General features: G+C 48.5%; 1 long non-coding RNA gene across 1 annotated transcript; it reads right to left on the minus strand.

Moving 5' to 3' along the window:
- Positions 1-2,608: 2,608 nt before the first annotated feature.
- LOC142907339 (uncharacterized) lies at positions 2,609-15,364 on the minus strand. The gene is made up of 3 exons (XR_012930950.1): positions 15,278-15,364; positions 8,372-8,504; positions 2,609-2,880 (listed from the first exon to the last, which is right to left on the minus strand). It is a non-coding gene; the product is annotated as an uncharacterized LOC142907339 (long non-coding RNA).
- Positions 15,365-24,014: the final 8,650 nt, after the last annotated feature.

A 24,014-nucleotide genomic window follows, 5' to 3' on the forward strand; every position in this document is an offset into this window, starting at 1 on the left:
CACTCATCATCATCACCCATCATCATCACCACCCACGGCCACCACCCGCACTGCACCACGTGGTGCGGCAGCTGTGCGCGTGGGGGCGGAGCCTCGCGGAAGTGACGTCATTTCTGGTACGTCATAGCCACGCCTCCACCGCCAGTCGAGAGGAATGCGCACGAGGGAGCAGCTGCAGACGACGTTGGAGAGCGAATCCTCAAGGAGGTGAGCGTCCCTGTTGACGATGAGTGTTGTTTATCTTTATTTTACATTTTGACCGCAAACTAAAGCCTCATTATTGTTGATATGTTGGTATTTTTATTTTCTGCAATCAAATTAGGACTGCTAGATAGGTTACTTGGCATGCCCTGATATGTTGCTTTTACTGTCACTGTTTAGACATAAGCGAGTCAGCATTTTAAAATTAATAACTAACTTGTTTAAATCTCAGACTATGAATAACATGTCTACAATTATTGTTTTCTGATTGCTGGCACAATTGTGCCCTACATTTTATGTACTGAATGTTATTCAACATTGGGGAGGAGTCTGCCTTCATGTTCAGACCCCAGCTGCTGCCATAGTTGTCTCTAATCTGTGATGTCACAGCCACATGGGTGGTGTCTCTGACATCACGTGACCGACGACGTCATGCTCGTGTTATAACAAATAATTTAAGTAAGGTCATATGACCCTCATGACCTACAAGGCATAGGGGGGTTTTATCAAGAATTCGATTAATGCCAATGGGCTGTACAATAACATGCATGTGTGGATTAAATATCATTAAGTTTGGCGATTATGTTTAATGTAATAGGCTGGTGGAATAAACATGTTTGTGTGGATCGATGAGTGAGTGCTCAGAAGCACGTATGAGTGGCAAACAAGTGCGGGCGTTGGCTTGAAAGCAACAGGCATGGAAGTGATGGGATTGGTGCAGTGAGTGGCCAAATATGTAATATTTGAGAGGATGAGTGATTCAAATTGTTGCTAAATCTTAGCGTTGTTCCAAACTCCACAGGCCATCCAACTTCACGCAGAATCTACTCTTTCCCAACATGGACAGCCAAATCAAGTGGGCTGAGATCGTGGATGACTATGAGGGTAAGTCCCAGATACCTGCATCACGTGGCTTATATACAGAGGAGGAGGCTCCTTGATCAATTACTTTGAGTAGACATGGGTTGGTGATGGGAAGACGTAATGATCGAGTGTGCCAGAAACGATGGGTTTAAATCTGAATTTCAGCCATTTTTGTTTAAACTGGGGTCTCAAGCTTATGGAATTAATGGTCTCAGCATGCCCACAAAAACATGACTTGGACAGTTTTACTGCCATGTGATGAATATTTCTCAATAGCAGCTCCTGTTGTGTGGAAAGAGCTAATTACAGGGATCTTAAAATTCGTTCTGTGAAACTCCATGTTCTTCGTTCTCTAATTCATTACTCGTCCTTTGAATTACCTGTCTGCTCTTCGCAGGCCGGGAATCGTCGCGCCAGTCGACCACCTGGGGTGACATTATGGATAAAGTGGACCCTTTCCCTGGCCAAGGTTACAAGCATCGCTCCCCAAAGGTGTGTATGGGGTCTGTGGGGGTCAAATACACAACATTCTCTACAAAACTAGCACACCATCTCTCCACATCACCTTTCTCACCACACCACCACCAATTAAATAGACCATCATAGAGCCTCATCATGTATCTATACCATCACAAGACACCATCTCTCTAGAACATTCCACGACCTCACCTCTCCATATATCAACACCAGCTCCAGACACCATCAACCAATCTCTCCACCATCCCACTCATGCATTGGTCATTTATTACCAATGAGGACAGAATGATATAAATCAGTCACATTAATTACGTCTGCTAGTTCAGTTGATTGGAAGTAGCCATTCCAGTTGCCCACTATGGGCACTGCGTGAAATTTGTCGAGATTATGGGCTACCAGATCTTTATAATGTAACATTCTGTGGAAACTATTGCCAGTGATGATTGTTGCCAACAATTGCTATGAAATATTCCCAGTCGATCACAGACTTAAGTGCATGTATGGGGTGTGTGAGGATATATGAGGATGTAACATGTATTTTGATTATGTAGGGGTTGGGATAATTAAGGGTTAGGGCTACACGTACAATGTGATAAAAGTATTGATGGATAAGGTGTTGTGTTATCAGGTGATTTTATATATTCAATCTTGATTTGAAATTTTCTTGACTGTGTATATTCATGCGAGTGTTAAAAGCGAGTTTGAATGAGTGAACGTGGATGTCTGCATCTGTAAAAAGATGTGTGAGTATGCATTTGTGTTGGGTTTATGTGCACGTTTATGTTTGCGTGCATGTGGGTATTAATTTTTGATTGCATGTGCATGTCTGAATGTTAATGTGGTGATCTTTGCTTGAACAGAGGATAATTGGGGAGTTGAAAGACTTCAGCGGGGTGAAGCGTCTCCAGGAGAAGGACCTTCGGACGGTGAAACGCCTCATGGTAGAGGAGCGCCTCTTTGAGGTGCAGCGCCTGGCAAGGGTGAAGTGCCGCACGGAGGAGACGTGCTTTAGAGACTATCTACTCAAGAAGGGACTCGTTAAAGTGAAGTGTTTCACGGATGAGAAGCGACTTCGTGAAATGAAGCTTTTTGATAAGAACTGTCTGGAGGAGGATGAGGAGAAGCACCTCATGGAGGAGAAGTACCTTGAGGAGGAGCAGTGCCCCGTCAGGACTGCTACCATCACCACCACTGCCAGCAACGCTGCCACCACCACCACCGCCGCCACCGCCACCACCGCCAGTGACACCAACGCCACTGCCACCGCCACCACTGCCACCCCCGCCACGACCGCCACCACCGCCGCCGTCACCGCCACCACCGCGGCAACCACCACCTCTGCCACCACCACCACAACTTACTCCACCGACAACGCCACCACCACCGCTGTCACCTCAGCCACCGCCAGCACCACCACCACTGCTGCCACCGACACCACCGACACCCTTGACGCTACCGCCACCACCTCCACCACCTCCACCACCAACGACCCCCCTGCCGCTAACGCCACCACCACCACCACCTCCACCACCACCACCACCACCGCCATGGCAACCACCACCAATGCACTTGTTAGTGCCAGCCCAGAGCGATGGGCCATCTATAAGGCAAAAACGGGTTGCACTTTACATCGTCTGTCAGACACTCGGTGGAGTGCAAGGGTTAAGGCTGTTCAACCTATAGCCAAGCACCTGCCCAGTGTCCTAGAAGCTCTTGATGCCATCCTCTCAACCTGCAGTCTGACACCAGAGGCTCGGTCTGAAGCCAGCGGCCTAAAAAATATTTTGAAACTTTTGATACTGTTTTCTGTTGACTGTTTGGGTCAAAGTTCTGCAAGCCATTGACAAAAGGAATATTATTCTCCAGTCAGGGAAATTAACTCTTGAGACAGAAGCAGAAAATATCAGAGCATTGCAGGAGGAGATGCAACATCTGAGGGATGAATGGGAGAGTTTCTTTTCTGAAGCATCACTTGTTGCCCAACAGATGAGCATTAACCCTCTGTTCAGGTCAGGATTCAGCCGCCAGAGGAAAAGAAAACGGTTTCACGATGAGACAGAGGTAGAGGGAGCAAGGGAGCACAGTGCAGACACCATATTCAAAAACAGTGTTTCTTCCCATGATGGACCACATAATCAATGACTTAAGTACCAGGTTTGCCACAACAGCTGAGATCTTGGATCAGTTTTCTGTAGTTGTAAAAATTGGTCAGTTACGTGATGATCAAATCCATTCTGTATGCAAGCCATTGATTTCAAAATACAACACTGATCTGACTTGTGAATTTGAAGATGAAGTCAGACACCTCAACTCTGTATATAGGGCCACTTTCCCAGGGTGTCCGTCACCAATTTATCTGCTTAACAGCATTTACAAGATGCAGCTGCAGAGTATTTTTGGGCAGGTCTCCATAGTTTTGCGAATATTTTGCACACTGCCTGTGACCGTTGCTGGTGGCGAGAGAGCATTCAATAAGCTGAAACTGATAAAAAAAATTATCTGAGGTCTGCTATGTTGCAGGATAGACTTTGTCACCTTGCCATACTATCCATTGAAAGCAAACTGGCAAGAAAGCTGAACTTTGATGATTTGATACGTGATTTTGCCAGCAGAAAGGCACGCCGCTGGGCCATTATAAAGTGATGTTGAACATAACTTTCTTAGACCTGGATAACAAACAGTTGATGTCTGGTTCAGTACTTGTTTAGTCCTGGACTGGTTTAGGCCTGGCATTACTCCTGGTGTGTCTTCATTTTGAGCCCTTTTGGCCTAGCTAGTTTTATTCCTGGACTGATTTAATTATGGGTTATTTCTAGCTGATGTTTCCTGATTGAGCAGTTTGACCCAGCTAAAGCTTGTTCATGTAAAGTATATGTCAATATGTGTACATTATGTTCTGTTGTGCTTGCAATTGAGATAATAAATGTTCTCCCTTTTATGTAAACAAGTAAATATTTCTATATTTTTTTCTTGTTTTTGTAGGCTTTGTACTCATCTTTAGACATTTTAACTATGCAATGTGCTAAGTATCTTTTTTTAAAGTATACTGGGCATATTCTTAGTTTTTTCGGTAAAGTCACGTTGAAGAGAAACAACAAAATAACAAAATATATATAAAACAATAAAAAATTCTCACGACGTTTCGACCATAACTCAAACGGTCATCATCAGGTGTGTTGGTTTGCATAAATGTATTTTTAAACGGCACATTTATTTATTTATAAAAAAATAAAAACGTTGGCGTCACGCGCAGCGATTGGCAGTTTGCCCAGGACTAGTCCATCTATTTTTTTGAAAAGAGGAGGGGGGAGACGAATTTTTTTATAATGTATGCTGTCTGAAAGCCACTGTAAGCATGAACAATCAATCAAGAACTGAAATGATTTATCAAATCTTTCCAATGATTGCTAAGATAGAATCCATCTTCTCGGTTGAAATTGTCTCTGTGCTTGTATATGTGGATAGCCTCATGAACGAATCTCTCATGGAAGCCAGATGGCTTACAAAGAACCTCCGTCTTGGAAAAGTCAATGGCATGTGAGCCTACTGAATTAGAACAATGATCTGCTACGGCCGAGGTGTTGGTCCTACCGTGTTTAAGGTCTGCTTTATGTTCACGAATGCGGTCCGAGACATGGCGTTTGGTTTCTCCAATGTAACTACTACCACAGAGGCAACTTAGTTTGTAGACACCAGGGTATTGTATGTCCGGAATCACATCTTTTACAGACGGAACCAGATCACGGATTTTATGTAATGTGTTGAAACGGACCTGGATCTTGTGTTTATTCAAGATTTTGGAGATCTTTTTTGTGATCCCAGCAATGTAGAGTAAAGTGATGGTTTTGAAAGGCTCCTCAAGAGGGTTCTTCTTCATGGTTTGAGTGACAGCTTTGCGGATTGTATAGTCGGAGTAACCATTAGCCCTAAGAGCTTGGTGTACGTGCTTGAGTTCACTGCTTATGTGTTCCTGGTCGGATATGCATTGGGCTCTATGATACAGAGTCTTGATGAGAGAATTCTTCTGTGATGGATGGTGGTGGGAATCCGGTTTCAGATAAGCATCCGTATGGGTAGCTTTCCTGTAGACAGAGTGGCTCATTGAACCATCAGGTCTCTTTTTAATTAGGACATCCAAAAAAGGTATCTTGCCATCTATTTCGACTTCCATGGTAAATCTGATGGCTGGGTGTATGGAATTGATGTGGTCGAAGAATTGGTCTAGAGCAGGCCGGCCATGTGGCCAGATGACAAAAGTGTCATCCACGTACCTCTTCCATAAGGTTGGGCGCAGAGTGGCAGTCTGGATGGCGTTAGTCTCAAATTTCTCCATGAAAATGTTAGCTATAACTGGAGAAAGGGGGGAGCCCATTGGGGTGCCCTCAGTTTGTTTGTAGAAAGTTCCATTCCAAGTGAAGTATGTATTGGTTAAACAGTGTCTCACCAGGGGGGGGTACCTCAGTGTTTAGTCCTTGATGAACCAAGTCTTCAATGATTGCAATGGTGTCAGGTACAGGAACCTTGGTGAATACCTGACACCATTGCAATCATTGAAGACTTGGTTCATCAAGGACTAAACACTGAGGTACCCCCCCCTGGTGAGACACTGTTTAACCAATACATACTTCACTTGGAATGGAACTTTCTACAAACAAACTGAGGGCACCCCAATGGGCTCCCCCCTTTCTCCAGTTATAGCTAACATTTTCATGGAGAAATTTGAGACTGACGCCATCCAGACTGCCACTCTGCGCCCAACCTTATGGAAGAGGTACGTGGATGACACTTTTGTCATCTGGCCACATGGCCGGCCTGCTCTAGACCAATTCTTCGACCACATCAATTCCATACACCCAGCCATCAGATTTACCATGGAAGTCGAAATAGATGGCAAGATACCTTTTTTGGATGTCCTAATTAAAAAGAGACCTGATGGTTCAATGAGCCACTCTGTCTACAGGAAAGCTACCCATACGGATGCTTATCTGAAACCAGATTCCCACCACCATCCATCACAGAAGAATTCTCTCATCAAGACTCTGTATCATAGAGCCCAATGCATATCCGACCAGGAACACATAAGCAGTGAACTCAAGCACGTACACCAAGCTCTTAGGGCTAATGGTTACTCCGACTATACAATCCGCAAAGCTATCACTCAAACCATGAAGAAGAACCCTCTTGAGGAGCCTTTCAAAACCATCACTTTACCCTACATTGCTGGGATCACAAAAAAGATCTCCAAAATCTTGAATAAACACAAGATCCAGGTCCGTTTCAACACATTACATAAAATCCGTGATCTGGTTCCATCTGTAAAAGATGTGATTCCGGACATACAATACCCTGGTGTCTACAAACTAAGTTGCCTCTGTGGTAGTAGTTACATTGGAGAAACCAAACGCCATGTCTCGGACCGCATTCGTGAACATAAAGCAAACCTTAAACACGGTAGGACCAACACCTCGGCCGTAGCAGATCATTGTTCTAATTCAGTAGGCTCACATGCCATTGACTTTTCCAAGACGGAGGTTCTTTGTAAGCCATCTGGCTTCCATGAGAGATTCGTTCATGAGGCTATCCACATATACAAGCACAGAGACAATTTCAACCGAGAAGATGGATTCTATCTTAGCAATCATTGGAAAGATTTGATAAATCATTTCAGTTCTTGATTGATTGTTCATGCTTACAGTGGCTTTCAGACAGCATACATTATAAAAAAATTTCGTCTCCCCCCTCCTCTTTTCAAAAAAATAGATGGACTAGTCCTGGGCAAACTGCCAATCGCTGCGCGTGACGCCAACGTTTTTTTTATTTTTATAAATAAATAAATGTGCCGTTTAAAAATAAATTTATGCAAACCAACACACCTGATGATGACCGTTTGAGTTATGGTCGAAACGTCGTGAGAATTTTTTATTGTTTTATATATATTTTGTTATTTTGTTGTTTCTCTTCAATGTGACTTTACCGAAAAAACTAAGAATATGAATTACTGCAGTCACGAAAGCTTTAAATCAAAATTTTATACTTGGCATGTTTATTGGGTTAAATTTTACCTGTAAAAAATGTAGGGGGCCCAGCCATTTTGGTTTCCATAGGGCCCAGAATTTCTGGCGGCACCTCTGGCTACGACGACCAAGAAAACAAATACATCCCTCTTATGCTCACAGAGACACCCACAGAGACCCAGAGAGACACCCATACAGATCTACAGAGATACCCAGACTCACAAAGGCACCAATCGAGACCCACAGCTACATCCCAGTGAGACGCACAGACACAGAGACACCCACAGAGACCCACAACTATATCCCTGTGAGACTCGCACAGACAGTCACACACAGGACCAGCACCAATACCGCTTCGAGGTGCAAGAGAAGATTGGCGAGGGAGGGCAGGGAGTGGTGCTGCGGTGCGTGGAGCACAATACGGGATTCCTGGTGGCTGTCAAGATGCTGGCACTGCCCATCAAGTGGGTTGGGGCAGGGGTGATGGGGTTGGTGGTGGTGGTGTGGGTGGGTGCTGGTGGTGTTGTTGGTGGTGGTCTTAACACAGCTGCCACAGTCATAATTAGAAATGAATACAATAATAGATAATAAATGGAAGTAAATACATAGTTACAAAATAATGAGTATAATAGTAAACAATAATGATAATAACCTCCGAAAAACTCTCTAACTATAAACTGAAACTATCTCACTAAGATAATTACCGCTGTAAAACTACTATGACCCACAGACACACATAGAGATTCATGGACACCCATAGACACCCATAGATACCCACAGAGACCCACAGACTTGCTGTGTGCACGCAGCCCTACCAAGATGGAGATGCAGAGAATGGAGCTGAAGGTGATCACGGAGCTGCAGGGGGAGGGCAGTGCTGAGCTGCATGGCGTCATCCGCGTCCTGCTCTCGTTCCACTTCCGCGGACACAACTGTATCGTGCTGGAGCTGTTGAAGAATGCATCATCACCATTGTTATTATCGTCATCATTATCGTCATTATCATCGTCATTGTGATCGTCATTGTCATCGTCATTGTCATCGTCATTGTCATCATCATTGTCATCATCATCTTCATTATCGTCATCATCGTTATCGTCGTCATTGCTGCAGCTGCCGCCGTCGGGATAGCCTCTACGACTTGAGCAAGCGAGCGGTGATCTGGCGCATCGACGACGCCGCGTTGAGGTCGTACACCAGGGGCATCGTCCACTTCCTGGCCCACGCCAAGTCCCACGGCATCGTCCACGCGGTCATCCAAGCCGGTGAGAGCGGAGGGCACTCTGGGGGCGCGCACGCTCCCCACGACGCTCTCACGCTCGCTCCTGGTGTAGCGGTGGTGTAGTAAACATCGCCCAGTGGGGGAGACAAAGGCGGCCGGGCGTGGTACTGGCCACCCACCCCCTCTGTGTGTGCAACAGTGACAGCCTTCATAGGCAGTGCTGCTACTCGCTACTACTAACAGCACTTGGCCCTACAGCCTGCTAGCGGCTGCACGAGGGGACCTTTGCCTTTGTCGTTGTTCGTGGTCGTGCTGTGGTTCGATCCACTGCTGGCTGACCGCTCTCAGGGCAACCTCTGAGCGTGACCTCCCCTCGCCTCCCTGTGTGCGTCCAGGACAACGTGATGCTCTCTCAGGCCGGCCACATGAGAGTCACCGATTTTGGTTGCAGCTTCTATGTGGACAATCAATGTGAGTGGCCTGACGTGTGTGTGTGTGTGTGGGTGCCTGTCCGGCAAAACAACCCCTACCTCCTCACGGTGCCGGACGGGCAACTCTATCGTGGACAGTGCTTTGGGGGGAGGGCTAATTCCGAATGGCTCCTCCCCTCATGGCGTCTGTGACCACCGCAGGGGTTAAACGGGGGCTCTGGACAGGTGTGAGGGGCTGGTAACCCCTCCACCTTCAAAAGATTACCACGAAACTACGACTTAAATATGTAACTAATAAGCTTGTGCTGGAGGCCCCGGGGGGACAGGCGTCTATGACGTCTCCTGGCCAAACCCCAATTGGCGGAGCGAGGAGATTGAATGTCTACCCTCGGGGTTCCTCCAGAAACAATGAAAAGCCACTTCGTTTGGCCACGTGGAATATTCGAACGTTCACTGCGGAGGAGGGGCTGCCACTCCTCTGTCAGGAGCTGGACCGGTACCGCCTGAATATCTGTGGCATTCAGGAGGTCCGGTGGACCAGTTCTGGCTCCTGTCACCATGAGGGGTGGACAGTCCTCTACTCGGGGCAGCAGACTGCCAAACAACAGGGCGTGGCTCTTCTTTTGAACAGAAGAATGAAGGGGGCGTGGGAGCGTGGCGGTGAGGTGTGGGGAAGCTGTAAGCCCCAGGCTACTTTGGGCTCGCCTTCCCATCAATCGGAGGCGAGGATTGGTGGTCGTGGTTACTTATGCCCCCACCGAAGACGAACATCCGTGGAGGGATACAGGCAAAGCCGATGAGTCAGATGCCTGCTATTACCTCCTGTCACAGGCGCTAGCTAAAGTGGCCCCTCGGGATAGAGTCATCTTGTTGGGTGACTTCAATGCCCGAGTTGGTCATGATGCTGGCACCTGGTCTGGAGTGATTGGAGGGCATGGGCCAGATCAGCTAAATAACGCTAGGAGGCTGCTAGATTTTTGTGCAGCCCATGGGCTTGTAATTACCTACACATTGTTCTGGCATTGGCGCATCCACACAACATCATGGATGCATGCCGGGTCCAGGCAAGAACATCTGCTGGACTACATAGTGACGGACCAGTGGATGCCCATGTACTTGACACCAGGACCTACCGTGGAGCTGATCTGCCCTCTGACCATCGACTAGTCATCTGTAAGATGCACCTGCCATTCTCCCACTCCGGTGGTGGGTGTATACCCAGGACCCCATTCCAACCTAAAGTGGCCTGGTCTCAGCTGATGAAAGTTGCAAGTGAGAATTTCATCACCGCGTGCGGCTGGGGTTGGCATCGTCCCCTACTCCTCCTGATGTCGAGGATAAATCGGCGAGGTTTAGGACTGTGACTCATGCAGCTGCAATGGCTGCTTTGGGTACGCGGTCCAGACCTCCCCAGAGACCCTGGCTGACAAAAGAGGTGTTCAGGATGGTTGAGAAAAAGCGACAGGCCCACTCTCATCGGCTACAGCATTCCACGTCTGAGAATGATGAGGCTTACCGCTTTCGCTCGGAGGTTCGGAGAGCCGTGAGGCGCTGCAAGGATGGGTGGTGGTCGCGGGTTGCTACAGAGATGGAGTCTGCCTCAGTGGCCCGCGATCACAACTCCCTATTTAACTCCATCAAAAAAGTAACCTGCAGCGCCACACCAAATTACCATCATTAGGGGAAGAAATGGTGATCCAATCTCCGACCCCCAGGAACAGGTTTGCAGATTTGCTGAGCATTTCTGTGAGGGCCCCCCACGCATCAATGGGGTTTTCACCTTTTTTCTTATGTTTGGCCGTGACAACGAACCCCCTGTTGAGGCCCAATTGGGCTTGGTCCCCTCCAAAGATGCTAATAGAATCGAGGAATCGCTCTGGTTCAACCTCGATAGGCTCCGGGAAGCACGGGAGGCTGCATTGACGAACACGACCAAGAGGCAGCTCGCCAATGAATGATTGACGGGCCGACATACCTCCAACCACAAATGGACGGTGGGTCACAAGGCATGGCTCCACTGTGGGCTGCGGCTGCACTTGCCTACAACGACAGGCAACCCAGAAGAGGGGGGGCTGTGGGGTGGTTCTAGAATCCCCCGCAGCCCCTCTCAACGGGTGGGGGCTGTGGGGTGTTCTACAATCCCACAGAGCCCTGCCCCTCGACTGAGAACCGTATATAAGGCGGACCTCTGCAGAGGTTCGTGGCAGTTGAAGACCGAAGCCTGAAGACCTGCTAGAGTAGGACCTTGGACCCCTAACCCCGCTGTCCTTGTAAGAGCCGGGGCTCTGTGAGGCCAGTGGTGGACCCTGGGACTCTCTTACCTGATGTCCTTGTAAGAGCCAGGTCTGAGGAGCCAGTGGTTGGACCTGTACCTTGGCTGGGTCAGGTCAGACAGCCTCCCGTAAAGTATCATAGCCGGAGGACCTGGAGCGTAGTCGGGGTAGGCATGCTACGTAGGCGGCATATGATAGGCTGTGTGGAAGAAATACGTGAGATAGGCTGTACGAGTAGTTAGTGTACAGTAGTTAGTGGGGTGTGTGTAATAAATACGTGGAGTCTACAAGTGTCTCCGGAACTCACTACACAAGTACATTATCTCAGATTTTTCAAAAACACTGATGTGAATGGGGTGCAATATGTGCAATAGCTATGAGAGCCCCAGTTTTTCATGTCCAAAGGGGTGGAAGCCATTTGGGGGATGTTACATTTTGACCTTCTCCTTTGGCTGTACAGTCTGAACTAAACATTGTTCTTGCTATTTCAGGATGCTGATGAAGACTGTGTCGCAGGACCTTGCTCTACAAAGGATGAAAATCTACAACATCAAGACTAATACTTCAGAAGGTCCCGAAGACATCGGTATCGTGGTAGAGGGCATGAAAGTTCTGAATGCTCTGGGTAACTTTCCAAGGGCTTGCTTCATGCTCGTTGGGTTGGCTTATGCATTGAATCTTGCCTATCCCAAGGAGCTCAGCTACACATTGGAAGTCTTCCAGAAACTCCTCCTCGAGCTGGATTGTTCAAAGCTGTCCCCAAAAGTGAACAGCCTCAAGAATAAACTACTAGCTTTAGAAAAGCGACCCTTGCAAAATGAAAGGGAATTGTCAAGTCACTGTTCTAACTGTTCAGGTCCCTGTTTTTACGGGCCTATTCAAGCAAAGGAGCGAGAGGTCAGTGCAGTAGTAGACAGCGCTTAAAAGCTTGTTATGCAGAGGTAGCTTATAGTTTCTAATAACCGAGTCTGACTGTCAAAGTTTTGCGTTATAGGCCTATACATCTGATAGGCTATCAGAGAATGCACCGATTTGTCATTTAAAGCCATCTTTATTTTTGTTCAATGTTTGCTTTAATTTTTTTGGCTGTTTCTTTGGTGTTCTAACATTGTGCTTTCTTCTGATGTGACGCTGACCTAGGCCATTGCAAGTGTTTGTTCGACAGGAATAGATGTAAGATGCAAGGAACATCTGTAGGCTGTGCTAGTTTACTTGTTAGGAAGCCATGCTTGTAATTGTGCATGTTAAAAAGATAGGTCCACCTGGATTGTGGATCAATTCACGTGATGTTTTAATCTCTTTTAGCTGTTTTATAAACACATTGGCCCTTAGGATTTCAATTTGCGCACATAAGAAATACATATTATGAAAGTATCTTTCCAGATTTTTTTTATAGATTGTCGTAATTTAAGTGCACTAACAAGACTAAAACCTTTAATCACATCCAAAAAAGTAATCTGTGCCTGTAATGCCCACAAATCATTAATAGACTTCAGGTATTGTATCCCTATTGTACAGATACATGATTTCTGTCTTTGTTTTTTCATAGCCCCTCTATTTTGTACTTGTAATATGTTGGATAAACATGTTGAGACAAAATTGCACAAATAAATGTTAACCTGCTGTTCCTTTTCATAGTTCTTATCTTTTTCATGGTGCTCGGTTGACTTAACGCAAGTGAATTGTGGCACCATGAAGGCATGCTTTTGGGTGGATTAGAAATATAAATGTTATGGCAACAGACATTAAGTATTTTATTTAATAAATCCAAATAATTGATCCAGATATTTAGTAAGCTTATGTCAATTTCACCCAGACAATTAGTACATGTAAATCAATTTCACCCAGATCATTAATAAATATTAATCAGATTCCACCAAATATTTAGTAAATCTAAATTACCATTGTTCAGATATTTAGTAAATATAAATCACTTTTCCTTGTAAAATCTATTTGTATTTACCCTATTTTTCAGGCTATATAACTCATCATTTGGCATGCCATTACTAAATCCAACACATTTTAACTGTTGCTTTTATTACCATGTGTCACTTCGTTGCCACAATTTTTTTAAGTAACAATGGGTCACATTATAGACACCCAGAGAGACCTACAGATTTGCACGGTTGGCTACGTACGGCGCTAAAGAGGTTCAACATACAGGTTGGTGCTGATGAATTCTGACTACCCAATAAGTTGTATTTGTATTCTTGGGTCTTTCGGTAAAGTCACCACGTAGATAGGTTCAAAGAAAGTAGCAAAAAAACAAAAAACTACGACGTTTCGATCGCAACAAAAGCGGTCGTCAAAGACTTTTAAAACGGCCTGCATCAGCAGCTTTCCCCCTCCTTGTTTCCTCCTGATGACGATTGCTTGTGTTTCGATCGAAACGTCGTAGTTTGTTTGTTATTTTTCTTCACCTATCTACGTGACTTTACCAAAAGCCCCAAGAATATTAATTCCTGCAGTCACGAAAGCTTCAAGTAAAGATGTAAGTTGTGTGTAGAGACAGTCCCCCGGGCTACGGAAGGGTGAGGAGGTGCCCCAGATCCGTAACCCTGATGAGAGACGCAGACTCCAAATATACAGCAGCAGGCGTCAGGGTCGGCATCGCGCCTACGACCTCCTGGATACCAGGCGAGGTAGTTAACATCTCATAGACGAGGTGAGGTGATGGGTGAGGAGAGACGAGGTGAGGTGATGGGTGAGGTGGGAGACGAGGTGAGGTGATGGGTGAGGTGATGGGTGAGGTGGGAGACGAGGTGAGGTGATGGGTGAGGAGAGACGAGGCGAGGTGATGCGTGAGGTGGGAGACGAGGCGATGGGTAAGGAGAGAGACGAGGTGAGGTGATGGGTGAGGAGAGACGAGGTGAGGCGATGGGTGAGGTGAGACGAGGTGATGGCTGAGGAGACAGACGAGGTGATGGGTGAGGAGAGACGAGGTGAGGTGATGGGTGAGGAGAGACGAGTTGAGGTGATGGGTGAGGAGAGACGAGGTGAGGTGATGGGTGAGGTGAGACGAGGTGAGGTGATGGGTGAGGAGAGACGAGTTGAGGTGATGGGTGAGGAGAGACGAGGTGAGGTGATGGGTGAGGTGAGACGAGGTGAGGTGATGGGTGAGGAGAGACGAGTTGAGGTGATGGGTCAGGAGAGACGAGGTGAGGTGATGGGTGAGGAGAGACGAGGTGAGGTGATGGGTGATGTGAGACGAGGTGAGGTGATGGGTGAGGAGAGACGAGGTGGGGTGATGGGTGAGGAGAGACGAGGTGAGGTGATGCGTTAGGAGAGACGAGTTGCGGTGATGGGTGAGGAGACAGACGAGGTGATGGGTGAGGAGAGACGAGGTGGGGTGATGGGTGAGGATAGACGAGGTGGGGTGATGGGTGAGGAGAGACGAGGTGGGGTGATGGGTGAGGAGAGACGAGGTGATGGGTGAGGAGAGACGAGGTGGGTTGATGGGTGAGGTGAGACGAGGTGAGGTGATGGGTGAGGAGAGACGAGGTGGGGTGATGGGTGAGGAGAGATGAGTTGAGGTGATGCGTGAGGAGAGACGAGGTGAGGTGATGGGTGAGGAGAGACGAGGTGAGGTGATGGGTGAGGTGAGACTCGGTGAGGTGATGGGTGAGGAGAGACGAGGTGAGGTGATGGGTGAGGAGAGACGAGGTGAGGTGATGTGTGAGAGAAGAGGTGAGGTGCTGCGTGAGGAGAGACGAGGTGATGGGTGAGGTGGGAGACGAGGTGAGGTGGAGGTTGACGAGGTGGTGAGGAGCAGCGAGACGCGCAGATCCCCCTCACCGATGTCGATCCGCGTTTCCCCCGCGGTGCCCGAGGCGCCATCGCGTGCGGAGGAGGCCGCGAGGACGACTCAGGGACAGCCGCCATTGCTGGGGCGAGACGGGGGTGGGGGGTTTCCCGCGCTTTTGAAGACGCGTGACGTCACCCCCTTGCCCCCCCCTCACCACCTCCACTCGTCACGAAGCGACGGTGACGTCACCACGGCGCGTGCTGTGCCGGGCGAGGTGCAGCAGGTCACGTGACAGACCCAGCAGGTGCCATGGGTTGACTGCTACTGCTGTTGCAGGCTAGGTGCATAAGGAGGAGGTCACGGGACAGACCCAGCAGGTGACATGGGTTGACTGCTGCTGTGCCAGGCTAGGTGCAGGAGGAGGAGGTCACGGGACAGACCCAGCAGGTGCCATGGGTTGACTGCTGCTGTGCCAGGCTAGGTGCACGAGGAGGTCACAGGACAGACCCAGCAGGTGCCATTGGCTGACTGCTGCTGTGCCAGCCTAGGTGCATGAGGAGGAGGTCACGGGACAGGCCCAGCAGGTGTCATGGGTTGACTGCTGCTGTGCCAGGCTAGGTGCATGAGGAGGAGGTCACGGGACAGACACAGCAGGTGCCATGGGTTGACTGCTGCTGCTGTGCCAGGCTAGGTGCCAGTGCCGCTGTTGGTGGCCTCCTTCCCTAGGTCGGCCTCAAATGAGCCACCCGTTGCCGTGATGCGTAGCGGTGGACGTCGTCGCTAAGGGGAGAGAGACAAAGGCGGCCGTGGCGCGGTGGTGGTGACGACCACCCTCACCCCCCTCGTGTGCCCACAGTGGCGGCCTTCATAGTAAGCGCTGCTCGCTACTGACAGCACTTTCCCCGACAGTCTGTGCAGGCTGTCCCGTGGGAACCTTTGTCTTTGGGTGGGTGAGTGAATGAGTGGGTGGGTGAGTGAATGAGTGGATGGCTGAATGAGTGAGTGAGTGGGTGGGTGAATGAGTAGTTAGGTAAGTGAATGAGTGGGTGGGTGAATGAGTGAGTGGATGAGTGGTTGGGTAAGTGAATGGGTGGGTGGATGAGTTAATGAGTAGATGTGATGGTGAATGAGTAGATGGGTGTGTGAGTGAAATAATCATCATCACCAGCACCAATCATGATCATCTTCACCAGCACGAATCATCATCATCATCAGAACCAGCACCAGCACTCATCATCATGCTCATCATCATCACCAATCATCATCACCAGCACCAATCATCATCACCAGCATCAGCAATAATCATCATTGTCATCACCAATCATCAGTCGTCATCACCAGCACCAATCATCATCACCAGCACCAATCATCATCATCACCAGCAGCAATCATCATCATCACCAGCACCAATCATCATTATCATCAACAGCACCAATTATAAATCATCATCACCAACCACCCACCACCACCCACCACCACCCACCACCACCCACCACCACCCACCACCATTCACCTCCACCATCCACCACCCACCACCAACCACGAGCCACGACAACCCACTACCAACCACGCACCTCCACCGCCACCCGCCACCCACCACCACCAACCACCACCCACGACCACCCACCACCAACCACCCACCACCCACCACTACCCACCACCATCAACCACCACCTAGCACCACGCACCACCCACCACCACCACCCACCATCACCCACCACCCACCATCACCCACCACCCATCTCCACCAACCACCCACCACCACCAAACCACCTACCACCCACATCCACGAACCATCCACCACCACCCACTACCACCTCCACCACCCACCAACCACCACAACCACCCACCAACCACTACCATCCACCAACCACCACCCACAAACCACCACCACCACCCTCCAACCACCACCACCACCCACCAACCACTACCATCCACCAACCACCACCCACAAACCACCAACCACCATAACCACTACTACCCACAAACACCCACCAACTACCACCTACCACCAACCACCACCACCCACCAAACACTACCACCACCCACCAACCACCACCACCCACCACCACCCATCCCCACCCACCAACCACCACCCACCACCACCCATCCCCACCACCACCCACCCACCACCCACAACCAATCACCACCAACCACCACCATCCACAACCAACGACCAACTCATCCAACCACAACCACCAGCAACTACAACCACCACCAACCACAACCACCACCTCCCCTCATCATCACATAATCATCATCCATCATCATCCATCATCATCGCCACCCAACATCACCGTCACACATCACCACCCATCATGACCACCATCCTTCATCACAACCACCCATCACCTATCATCACCACCACCACAGACCCATCATCACCACCACCCATCATGATCAATCACCCAATATCACCAACCACCACCATCCACCAACCACCACCACCACCCACAACCACCCACCCACCCACCCACCACCACCCTCCAACCACCACCACCCACCACCACCCCCAAGCAACCACAACCGCCACCCAAGAACCACCAATCACCACTAATCGCCAAATACCACAAATTACCAATCACCGTTAATCACCAATCACAACCAATAACCACCAACTGCCAAACACCAATCACCACCATTCACTGTTAATCACCAATCACCACCAAACAACACCAATCTCCAAACACTAATAACAACCATTCACCACGAATCACCAATCACCAACAATCACCAATCACCACCAATCACCATGAATCACCAATCACCATCAATCACCACCAAACACCATCCATAACCACCAATCTCCAATCACCTTTCACCACCAATCACCAATCACCACCAATCACAAATCACCACCAATCACCACCAATCACCACCAATCACCATCAATCACCAATCACCACTAATCACCACCAATCTCCAATCACCACCAATCTCCAATCACCACCAATCACCACCCATCATGATCACCACCCTTCATCACTACCACCCTTCATCACTTCCAACTATCAAAACCACCACCAATCAACCATCATTATCACCATGACCAATCATCAGCACCACCCATCATCACTTTTACCTATCATAACCACCACCCATCAACCATGATCATCACCATGACTAATCATCACCACCACCCATTATCACGGACCACCATCATCATCATTGCCACCAACCACCCAACATCACCATCACCCATCATTATCCTCACTACAAATCAGCATCATCACCCATCATAATCCCCACCCATCGTGATCACCACCTTACATCATTAACACCAATTATCAGCATGAACACTCACCATCATCACCAACCATCATTATCACCATCTATCACAATCATCACCACCGATCATCATCAACCACCTATCAACACCACCACCACCGACCATCATCAACACACATCATCACCCATCAACCATCATCATCAACAGCCATCAGCACCCATCATAATCACCACCCATCTATAACCATCATCACCACCCACCATCATCAACCACCAGCACCCATCATCATCACTAATCATCACCACCACCCACGGCCACCACCCGCACTGCACCACGTGGTGCGGCAGCTGTGCGCGTGGGGGCGGAGCCTAAGCGGAAGTGACGTCATTTCTGGTACGTCATAGCCACGCCTCCACCGCCAGTCGAGAGGAATGTGCACGAGGGAGCAGCTGCAGACGACGTTGGAGAGCGAATCCTCAACGAGGTGAGCGTCCCTGTTGACGATGAGTGTTGTTTATCTTTATTTTACATTTTGACCGCAAACTAAAGCCTCATTACTGTTGATATGTTGGTATTTGTATTTTGTGCAATCAAATTAGGACTGCTAGATAGGTTACTTGGCATGCCCTGATATGTTGCTTTTACTGTCACTGTTTAGACACAAGCGAGTCAGCATTTAAAAATTAATAACATGTTTAAATCTCAGAGTATGAATAACATGTCTACAATTATTGTTTTCTGATTGCTGGCACAATTGTGCCCTACATTTTATGCATTGAATGTTATTCAACATTGGGGAGGAGTCTGCCTTCATGTTCAGACCCCAGCTGCTGCCATAGTTGTCTCTAATCTGTGATGTCACAGCCACATGGGTGGTGTCTCTGACATCACGTCACCCACGACGTCATGCTCAGGTTATAACAAATAATTTAAGTAAGGTCATATGACCCTCAAGGCCTACAAGGCATAGGGGTTTTTTTGTTTATCAAGAATTCGATTAATGCAAATGGGCTGTACATTAACATGCATGTGTGGATTAAATATCATTAAGTTTGGCGATTACGTTTAATGTAATAGGCTGGTGGAATAAACATGTTTGTGTGGATCGATGAGTGAGTGATCAGAAGCACGTATAAGTGGCAAACAAGTGCGGGCGTTGGCTTGAAAGCAACAGGCATGGAAGTGATGGTATTGGTGCAGTGAGTGGCCAAATATGTAATATTTGAGAGGATGAGTGATTCAAATTGTTGCTAAATCTTAGCGTTGTTCCAAACTCCACAGGCCATCCAACTTCACGCAGAATCTACTCTTTCCCAACAACATGGATAGCCAAATCAAGTGGGCCGAGATCGTGGATGACTATGAGGGTAAGTCCCAGATACCTGCGTCACGTGGCTTATATACAGAGAAGGAGGCTCCTTTATAAATTACTTTGAGAAGACATGGCTTGGTGGTGATGGGAAGATGTAATGATCGAGTGTTCCAGAAACGATGGGTTTATATCTGAATTTCAGCCATTTTTGTTTAAACTGGGGTCTCAAGCTTATGGAATTAATGGTCTCAGTATGCCCACAAAAACATGACTTGGAAAGTTTTACTGCCATGTGATGAATATTTCTCAATAGCAGCTCCTGTTGTGTGGAAAGAGCTAATTACAGGGTTCTTAAAATTCGTTCTTTGAAACTCCATGTTCTTCGGTCTCTAATTCATTACTCGTCCTTTGAATTACCTGTCTGCTCTTCGCAGGCCGGGAATCGTCGCGCCAGTCGACCACCTGGGGTGACATTATGGATAAAGTGGACCCTTTCCCAGGCCAAGGTTACAAGCATCGCTCCCCAAAGGTGTGTATGGGGTCTGTGGGGGTCAAATACACAACATTCTCTACAAAACTAGCACACCATCTCTCCATATCACCTTTCTCACCACACCACCACCAATTAAATAGACCATCATAGAGCCTCATCATGTATCTATACCATCACAAGACACCATCTCTCTAGAACATTCCACGACCTCACCTCTCCATATATCAACACGAGCTCCAGACACCATCAGCCAATCTCTCCACCATCCCACTCATGCATTGGTCATTTATTACCAATGAGGACAGAATGATATAAATCAGTCACATTAATTACGTCTGCTAGTTCAGTTGATTGGAAGTAGCCATTCCAGTTGCCCACTATGGGCACTGCGTGAAATTTGTCGAGATTATGGGCTACCAGATCTTTATAATGTAACATTCTGTGGAATCTATTGCCAGTGATGATTGTTGCCAACAATTGCTATGAAATATTCCCAGTCGATCACAGACTTAAGTGCATGTATGGGGTATGTGAGGATATATGAGGATGTAACATGTATTTTGATTATGTAGGGGTTGGGATAATTAAGGGTTAGGGCTACACGTACAATGTGATAAAAGTATTGATGGATAAGGTGTTATGTTATCAGGTGATTTTATATATTCAATCTTGATTTGAAATTTTCTTGACTGTGTATATTCATGCGAGTGTTAAAAGCGAGTTTGAATGAGTGAACGTGGATGTCTGCATCTGTACAAAGATGTGTGAGTATGCATTTGTGTTGGGTTTATGTGCACGTTTATGTTTGCGTGCATGTGGGTATTAATTTTTGTTTGCATGTGCATGTCTGAATATTAATGTGGTGATCTTTGCTTGAACAGAGGATTATTGGGGAGTTGAAAGACTTCAGCGGGGTGAAGCGTCTCCAGGAGAAGGACCATGGGATGGTGAAACGCCTCATGGTAGAGGAGCGCCTCTTTGAGGTGCAGCGCCTGGCAAGGGTGAAGTGCCGCACGGAGGAGACGTGCTTCAGAGACGATCTACTCAAGAAGGGACTCGTTAAAGTGAAGTGTTTCACGGATGAGAAACGACTTCGTGAAATGAAGCTTTTTGATAAGAACTGTCTGGAGGAGGATGAGGAGAAGCACCTCATGGAGGAGAAGTACCTTGAGGAGGAGCAGTGCCCCGTCAGGACTTATACCATCACCACCACTGCCAGCAACGCTGCCACCACCACCACCGCCACCACTGCCACCCCCGCCACGACCGCCACCACCGCCGCCGGCACCGCCACCGTCACCGCCACCACCGCGGCAACCACCACCTCTGCCACCACCACCACAACTTACTCCACCGACAACGCCACCACCACCGCTGTCACCTCAGCCACCGCCAGCACCACCACCACTGCTGCCACCGACACCACCGACACCCTTGACGCTACCGCCACCACCTCCACCACCGCCATGGCAACCACCACCAACGCAACCAACACCACCACTACCGCCACCACCGACACCACCGCCACCACCTCTGCCACCTCCGTGGACGAGGAGGTTGCGGAGGATGAGGAGGAGAGAACGGAGAAAACAGAGAAGGGGGAGAAGATGGTGGTGGAGGATGAAGATGAAATGGAGGACGAGACAAAAAAGCAGGAGATGGAGGAGGTGCAGGTGGTGGAGGAGGTGATGCAGGGAAAGAAGAGGAAGCGAGGGGGCCTCGCTCACGTGGCAAGAGCGATCACCTCACTCCTCCGCCGCGTGCTGCTTTGTGGTGGCATGTCCACCACTCAGTAGGGGTGATGGTGGTGGTCGTGGATTGGTGCCAACCATGACCACTATCACCATACTACCCACCCACCCCGTGATACATGCCACACACTTACCACACGGTTCCCCAAAGAGACGTTGCCACTGGGACCACAGCTGTTGAAGTGGAGAACGATTGCTACCAAGACACCACACACACCACACACGGGACTAGCCCAAAAGCATAGCTGGCCCCACCCTGGGCCCCTTCCATGCTGGTTTTTATCCAGGCAGTCCTCATGGGATGACCTTGCCATGGTTTCCAGGACATGGAAGGGGCAGAAAAGCCAGGGTGAGAGAGCTGGAGGGGTCTGGATCGAACAATGGACGACACCTGCCACATGGCAAACCCCAGGGCACCCTGTAAATAATACGGTTAAATACCATTGTTGTTGTTTGAACTAGAAACTCTGTAAAATAAACCCATGATGACAAAATCTCGTTGAATTGCTTGCAAGCGCTGCCTGCGTTGGTTAAATGTGCCTTGGCTCGGGTGTGCGGTTTTCCAGCTGTGTGGAGGTACAAGGACAAATATATAATGAGAGCCGTTTTGAGAGATGGTCCTTCTTTAGAGCACATACAAATGTCGGTGGGAAAAGATATTCAGGTGATTCGCCTCCTTCACAACACTGCCACTCTACTCCACTGCCCCACTGATCCACTGCTCCACTACCCCACTGTCCCACTGCTCAATTGATCCATTGCCCCTCTGCCCAACTGTCCCTTTGCTCCACTACTCCACTGCCCTACCACCCATTTGGCCCACTGCTCTTCTGCTCTGCTGTCCCACTGCCCCACTGCCCATCTGCTCAATTGCCCTACTGCTCCACTACTCCAATGCTCCACTGCCCTTCTACTCCACTGCCCCTCTACCTCCCTGCTCCACTGCCCATCTGTTCCCCTTCTGTAACAGCAGTTGAAACAAACGTTTGAGTTTCTTACTCCCCTGCCTCTGTCCACCAATCAGTAGAAATGGGTATGCCACAATCGAGCAGCAAGGTGCGTGTGGTGTGTTAAAGTGTGGGTACTCCTTCATTTTCTAAAATATCTGCTCAGTGTGGAAGAGTAGAACAAAACATCGTGTAAAGGGGCTCTCTAGAACTCGGTCTTGTAGAAATTATTCCTGCAACCAGAGGTATGATAAAGCAATTGCGAAATTGTGTCAGCACTCCACAATTCAAATTGTTTTGGCAGAGTATTCAAAGAATGCTGCTGCTCACGATACAGGTTGCTACTTATGTATTTAACATAAGTAGAGGCGGCCCAGTGACCGAGAGGTCAGAGCACTGAAGTGGGACCACGGAGTAACTGGGTTTGAATCCAGGCACCCGCCTGTGATCAAAGTGGGTTGTCAAGTCTAGCGAGTTCATGATCTCAGCCTGGTCGTCAATGACTGCGAAAAATAAACCATCACATGGCAGTAATGTGGTTCTCTACTTAATTTGCGTGAGGAGGCCCTCGTAAAACCATGTTTTTAGAAGGAGGTCTGCATTGTGCACACATAATCGCCCCTTTGATACGGAGAATCGGAGCGACCGCCCAGGGCCGCGGGCATTGGGAGGCCCTGCGCTTCAATGTCACGGGGGTGTCAGATGTAATACTTGCGGTGGAATTTGAAGGCGTCGGAGGCCCACATGCTGGGATTTTCCCCTGGCCTAGCACCCCTATGGACGGTCCTGTGTGTACATTGTTCAAAGTCTCGCACAGGCTTTTGCCAAACTCAATTAGGGCAATAATAATAAAACGCATTACAGGACTGTGAAGGACATGGCATGTGAGCCCTCTAGCTCTCCCAAGTGCTTGTGGGTTGAACCGCGTGTTGTTCAGCAGGAATTCAGTGTTTTTGAAGGGAGGATGAGGTGAGAAAGGGAGACAGACCCGGGAGACTATGGGTAGAGGTGAGTGTGACAGTGAGAGAGACCCAGGTGAGTGAGCGTCGGTAGAG

This window comes from Petromyzon marinus, chromosome 77, assembly GCF_048934315.1.
Source record: "Petromyzon marinus isolate PM22_M1 ecotype Great Lakes invasive population chromosome 77, UKy_Petmar_22M1.pri1.0, whole genome shotgun sequence".
NCBI classification, from domain to species: Eukaryota; Metazoa; Chordata; class Hyperoartia; order Petromyzontiformes; family Petromyzontidae; genus Petromyzon; species Petromyzon marinus.